The 6,131-nt window shown below is 35.6% G+C and overlaps 1 protein-coding gene across 1 annotated transcript in view; it reads left to right on the top strand.

The window, feature by feature from the left end:
• The first annotated feature begins 2,414 nt into the window (after positions 1 to 2,414).
• Positions 2,415 to 6,131, top strand: part of LOC135703990 (scavenger receptor class B member 1) — a 70,383-nt gene continuing 66,666 nt past the window's right edge. Inside the window, exon 1 of the mRNA XM_065225348.1 lies at positions 2,415 to 2,835. The gene's annotated coding sequence lies outside the window, so the exon portion shown is untranslated. The remainder of the gene's footprint in view (positions 2,836 to 6,131) is intronic.

Genomic DNA, 6,131 nt, shown 5'->3' with positions numbered 1-6,131 from the left:
TGATTATGCTCAATCAACTGTTCAGCCAGGCTACATTGGTGTTTATGGCGCGTAGAATACAGGACAAAAATCATGGCTACTAGGTCACACTGCAGAATACAGTGTTGCCCACAATACAGTTAATTAATCTTGCTATAAGATTATCAATCTCTTAAACAATTAATAACTATTTAATTTGACGTTTGACTGAAAAACAATTTTCTCCAAAGTTGTAGCTGATAAAAGTTCCCATAAGAAGAGCAATTGATTTTATTAACAAAACAATATGTAAAAAGGTTAAAAGACAATGAACAAAAAGCTTTGTTTTCCAATAGTAATTTGCACATAAACTTCAAATGGTTTGTGCCAAGTCAGTTTCTTATCAAATGAGTTTAAACTTTCTGAGCAAATCAGGACCCGATTTGAAACCGTTTGAGTACTGTGGAGTGAAAATTTCAAATTTTGCATCAGTCTACTGGCTAACGTGTCGGCTTTTTCATTCCTTTCAATTCCACAGTGGCAAGGAACCTAATATAGGTTTACTTGGTTTTGACAGATCAATTTCTGAAGTGACATTGCACATTCCCATATGAGTTTTGAATGGCATGTTGCTGATTTTAAAGAATTTAACGCTGCTTGAATATCAGGCATAATGCAGTTATTCGAATGTTTATAATTTCTGCGCAAGCATATTACAGGGCATTCAGGAATTGCTTGAATTTCTGCTAGGAACACGGTTGGCCAGTAACCCTTAGATATTGAGATATCTATCCCTGGACCAGTTACCCCTGCTCCCACACGATTGTTCAATCTTGAACCGTCTGTATAAAAAAAAACAGTTGAACCTGGACTGATGTTTGGTCTCCCACTTTCCCAAACATTACGATCAAATTCTGCTGCATTGTATAAACGATCGAAATTATATTTTTTCTCCATCCAGCCTTCATTTTTTAATACAAGAGAATCAATATCAAACATTTTTTAAATACTAAGGTGTCCTGTAAGATCACCTTCAAGGAAGTACTTTGTTCGTTGAACCCTTAAAGCGCTCCTTTCAGCTTCTAATTGGATAAATTGAACAGCAGCAGATAAAGTAGAGCATCTAGTGACATACTCGGTGTGCTGTTCATTGCACCAGTTATTGAGAGAGTAGCAAGTCTTTGTAGTCCCCCCAGACGTTGAGATGTTAGTTTACCTCATAATTTAACCAAACCTCACTTAGAGGCACTTGTGAGATCCCCTTGGTCTTATTTTTAAACTTTCAATTTAACAAATCGTTCTTTTTCAATTAATTTAATCGTCGTTTTGTTAAATCTTCATATAAATTCATTGACAATGTCATCTTACTATGAACGACTCGCGCTTCGATCGACACTTCTTCAGGCGATTACACTTATCTCCAATTACAACGATTAAGTCTTATAAAATAACTTAACATGCACAAGAAGAAGATGATTACAGTACAAAAGAATGCCATAATCCAAAGTAATGTTTCCCATTTTTAGATCCACTATCATCATTCGTAGTTCCACATATGTGAATCCCCCACTGTCAAAAGAAGGCTCCTACTAGTAGTTGGAAAGAGAGAAATACATGAAACAACCGATAAAGATATTGTTAAAGAGTGTACGGAGGCATAACAAGTTCAGATTGCAAAAACTTAATCAGACTTACGAGCAGGTTTCCGACAAACTAGCTTCTTCCACACACTTTCCCCGCGATTGTTATTTCACCTCTTCAATGGGTGATCATTGGATATTCTCCGATAAATCTCATTGCTTACTTGGTGCCAACACTTAGGTTATTCGTTTGTAATATTTATTGATCTGGCTGCAATTCCAGTGTTAACTCATTAATTTGTTCGTAAAATACATCCTGCAAATCGAAAACATAAGGGGTGGTTACAACCCTCGAAGCTCTATCGGACACTGGCAGAAGATGAAACCAGAGAATAGAGAACGTTGGAATCCTCTCCCACTTTGCTTTCTCCATAAACACGAGAGAACGAAGCTTTCCGAGAGATCATTATCGAGCGCATACAGTGCATGGAGCTTTCCGGTGCGCGGAGTTCGTTGAGCATGACATTCTGAGCAATTCGTGGGGAAACGTTTGCAGCATAGAGGCTTGTGCTGCTCGCTGTCTATACAACTGCTTTTTTTTAAGACTTCTACTCTCTCCCTCTCAGAAACGTGTTGAGCGCGTGCCGGGGCCGGCGGAAGTAGTTCTCGGCTCGATCACATAGAGATGATGACGATGATCTTAACGGAGGAGTGTAATACAGGGCGTTCAGTTTTTTGTTGTTGTTCTTGCTGCTACTGTTTATTAATGTGTGTACTTGTTTCCTAGTAGTAACGACGACGAAGCCTTCATATATAAGTACAGAGGTTAGTGATGCTGTACTCCTATTTTCTCGGTTACTTCCAAGCGACGAGGATCTCGTTCCTCGTGGTTTCGCGTTTAATTTCGAGTGTTTACTGTTACGAACTGTGAAAGTGGATGAGTTCTGTTTTTTGTGTGGATACGTACTGATTGTGCCTTATGGAAAATAAGTTAAACGGCAAATGATTGTGATTGGATTCGAGATCAGTAAACAATCACAAAACTAGTGTCCAGTGAATGTATCGGCGAAAGACGAAATAGTGAAGAATTAGAGTTTGATTTTTTTTTCATTCTGTTGTGCATGTGCGAAGTGAATTATTTAGGCAATCAGTTTGCATGAATGAATCAAATCGATTATCTTATCTGCTGTAACTTTGCGTGTTTTGTTGGTGCCGACTTGTTGCAGATCTACAGAAGTTGATAACTGTGGATTAAAAAAGCGTTTCAGTTATTTAAGGTTATTTTATTAGGAGTTGGGTAAGTCACAATCTAGTTTCTAAGAAACGTTCTAACATTCTGATTAATTTTTTGATTCGAGCTTTTTTTGTGAATTTGACCATTTAGATTTTGTTTCATTTCTTCTATAACAGAATAGTTTTCACAGGGAAAAAGAAACTTCAATAAAAAGGTTGTAAATTTCAATTAAATTGTATTTTTACAGTGTTGTCATATTTAATTACAGCAATATATTTCATAATCGTCAATCGGTAGAATATGAAATAAGTTTTCATTTTAAGTTTCTAAAGCTTGGAAATTGAACAACATTTGTTCAATTACTGATAAAGTTTTTTAAAGGCAAAAATGTAAACGAATAAAATATTATTTTAAATAATCATAATGGCCAATAAATCTGCTTCCTCGGGAGCAATAAACAATTGAAAACGAGCAATAGACTAGTGGAGAGTAGCATTTAAAAAGTTTCAATAGAAAATATTGTTTTCGCTAATAAAACCGCAAAAAAGCATGAATGAAATGAAAAGTTGCAACTGACAATTCAAAGGTAGTAATAGAAAACATAGACAACATCTTGAATATTCCATAAATAATTGACAAATTTCCAAATAAAATCAAAATGAGCATTGAAAATTTGAAAGGTGCCAATGTTATTTTGGATTAAAAATTATTAGTTTGACTGATTCAAATTGAAATCAGAAATCTTAATAAGTGGATAAATATTTGAAATCATAGACTTTCAAAAATCCATGATAAATTGATCTTCTTCGAAGTAATGTAAATTTTACACAAACTCAGAATTATTTTTAAAATTCTCTAATTGACTTCTATTTTTTCAACAAAAATTAAACAACTAATTGGGAAATTATTGTGTTTTTCCATAATTTTTATTAACGTTTTTTAAATGAATTTACAAACAATGGACAATTATTTTCTTCAGTGAATATTTTTTTCGCGTTTTAAAATCACTTCTCTGCAACTCGTTGTGAGATACTATTTCGGTACAATCAATAGTTGTTTAGATACGTTTTTAGAAACATAGTGCCAATGAAAATACATACGCCCTTTTAAAATATGACGCTTGAGCCAAAATGGTCAAAACAGCTTTGGATGATTAATATTCCCTTCTATCGAAAACATAGACGATGTTTTTTTTAAATCGGAAAGGTTTGCGTCAGATTTGAGCTTTTTAAGAAGATTTCACGTTGAACTGCTCTATGTTGCTATGGTTATCTATTATTTGTTTGTTCCTAAAAAATACCATGTGGTTTTATCACGTCAAGAGACCATTTCGACTTAATAGTATTTAATTGAATATTTTTTGCTATAAGGTTTTAGAAGAAGAAGCATAATAAGAAGAAGGGAGTTAATTAGGCTTAGTGGAAAATTTAAATACGTTTATCTATATTCTTTTAACATCATAACCAAGTTTTGCTTATTAATTGTTAAAAATGTGTTAATTTGATCTTTTTTTTTATTTTGTTAACATTATGCATTATGCATTAAGCGATTATGCTGTACAGGGTGCGACAGGAAAAATTGCGAATATTTGTGGTATTTGTTTCAAATACCATTTTCAACTACTTAAGGAATAATATCAACGTTTTCGAGTTCAGTTATCTTTATTAGGTCCTTTCAAACAAATTTACTCAATTTTTATCAATGACATCCTCAAGACGATGTTGGAAGCTAGAACACGCCTTTCGAACGTAGTCCTCTAACATCGACTGCCACGTGCGCGTCTTCACACTAGGGTGAGATGCTTTGCAGGCTTGTGCTTCAAGATACGCCAAAATCGATTAATCCAACGGGTTAAGGTCCGGACTGCTATGGTACCACAAATATTTCGGCCAAAACTTTATCCTGTTGTAGAACAACGTATTGATCCTCAGAAAAGTTGGCTTTCACCCAGGGAAGCACTTGATCCTTCAAAATACCGCTATACACTTCGGTATTGATTTTAAAACCAGCATCAATGCAAACAGGCGGCGTTTTCAAACCGTTGGTTGCCACTAAGCCAAACATCATGACACCAGCTGGATGTTTGGTTTGGAACTTAGCTTCACTTTCTCCGGAACATCCTCAAGTTTTTTTTTGATGCGATAAACTGTGACCAAATGACATGCTGCCACCTAGGCAATCTCATTCGGCGCCTTCTGGGCGAGCAGCAAACTCGTAATCCCTTCTTTGGCGTACATTTTCACAAATTAGCAATAAAGCTTCTTCTTTCCTTTATTTAACCTTTGTGTGCCTAACGTCTAAATTTGCATAGATTTCAAAATTAAATTAGCTCTAAAAACATAATTTCTGAATCTTTTTCTTCACAACAAATTGCATTTTGTCGGGAATCTATTGAAGTTTTTGAATCCATCTGAAAATATTTGGATCAATACATGGTTCCGGAGTTATTCTGGTTCCCGTTGGGGTCACTTTTGGTTGGCATTTGGCTTTACTGTTCTGTAATAAGTATACACACGATGAACATCATTTTTTTTCTCTCAAATGATGTAATTGGAACAATGGTAGGTATACTGACGGTCCACGATCACATTGGGCATCCCGGAAATGTTCCGGTGCCCCCGGGGAAGTGGCCAATTCTCAACAAGAACCAAAACCCATCGTGCGACATATCAGATCAGTTGTGCGGCATAATCACGTCAGTAATGGAAAATTCACTGTTGATATAGAGAAAATAAACACGCCTAAAGATGCCCCAAGTAACCACCAAGCCCGCTAACTACCCGATAATCACCCTTTTTGCGATATAAGGTAAATATACGGTTTCCGAACCTTAAATCAGTCGTATAGCAGCCTTATATGCCAAAAAGGGCGATTAACGGGCTTGTTGGTTACTTGGGGCGTTTGAAGTGTTCATGGACTGCAGTATTATTGAAACTATTGTAAAATACACGAATGCGGAAGGTGGCTATGACACTTTATTCAAGCCTGTAAATATAGATTTAATGCATGCGTTTATTGGAATCCTGATTGGTGCCGGGAAAAATCATTATTCCAAAATTAATATTCGGGAGCTATGGTCAAGTGACGAGCTTATGACACGCGTATTTTATTCTGCCATCATGAGTCGAAACAGGTAGTTTTGAGTGTAGCAGGATATGAGGATATCATTGAAGATATATCAATTGTAAATATAGTTAGTTTTCCAATTCGTTATCATTAGTTTTGTGTGTAGTCACGTTAAATTATTTATAGCATGAAAGCTCGTCTTTAAAATTTCAGCCTAAGTTAGAAGAGTTCCAGTAGCTTAAAACAATTCGAATCAGTTCCCTGCGCTATGCTACAAGCGCAAAGGAAATGTC

The sequence above is a fragment of the Ochlerotatus camptorhynchus genome, unplaced genomic scaffold (assembly GCF_037179485.1).
Source record: "Ochlerotatus camptorhynchus isolate MF236.1 unplaced genomic scaffold, CSIRO-AGI_Acam_v1.1 ptg000228l, whole genome shotgun sequence".
In the NCBI taxonomy this organism is placed as follows: domain Eukaryota; kingdom Metazoa; phylum Arthropoda; class Insecta; order Diptera; family Culicidae; genus Ochlerotatus; species Ochlerotatus camptorhynchus.
The sequence above is the reverse complement of the archived record's forward strand: the minus strand, read 5'-3'. Positions and strand labels throughout refer to the sequence as shown.